The sequence below is a fragment of the Bombus impatiens genome, unplaced genomic scaffold (genome assembly GCF_000188095.3).
Source record: "Bombus impatiens unplaced genomic scaffold, BIMP_2.2 scf_0498, whole genome shotgun sequence".
NCBI classification, from domain to species: Eukaryota; Metazoa; Arthropoda; class Insecta; order Hymenoptera; family Apidae; genus Bombus; species Bombus impatiens.
In genome coordinates, this window is record NT_176917.1 from 176407 (window position 1) to 176640 (window position 234).

Genomic DNA, 234 nt, shown 5'->3' on the forward strand with positions numbered 1-234 from the left:
TCACCCTCCTCCTCCTTCTTTTCTGATTCCTTCCTCTTTTTCGAACGCCATTATGCCTCGTTCTTACGTTTCGCGATGTCGAGTGCGTGCAGGCATTGACCTTTGGCCCCCACGAATGAAAACGCGAGGGGGTCCTTTTTCTCCTCTCGAGTGGGTCATACTCTATAGAGAGGCACCGTGTTCCATCGCTGTTGATACCACGCTTTTGTCAGTACACCGAACTTTTTTTCCAAC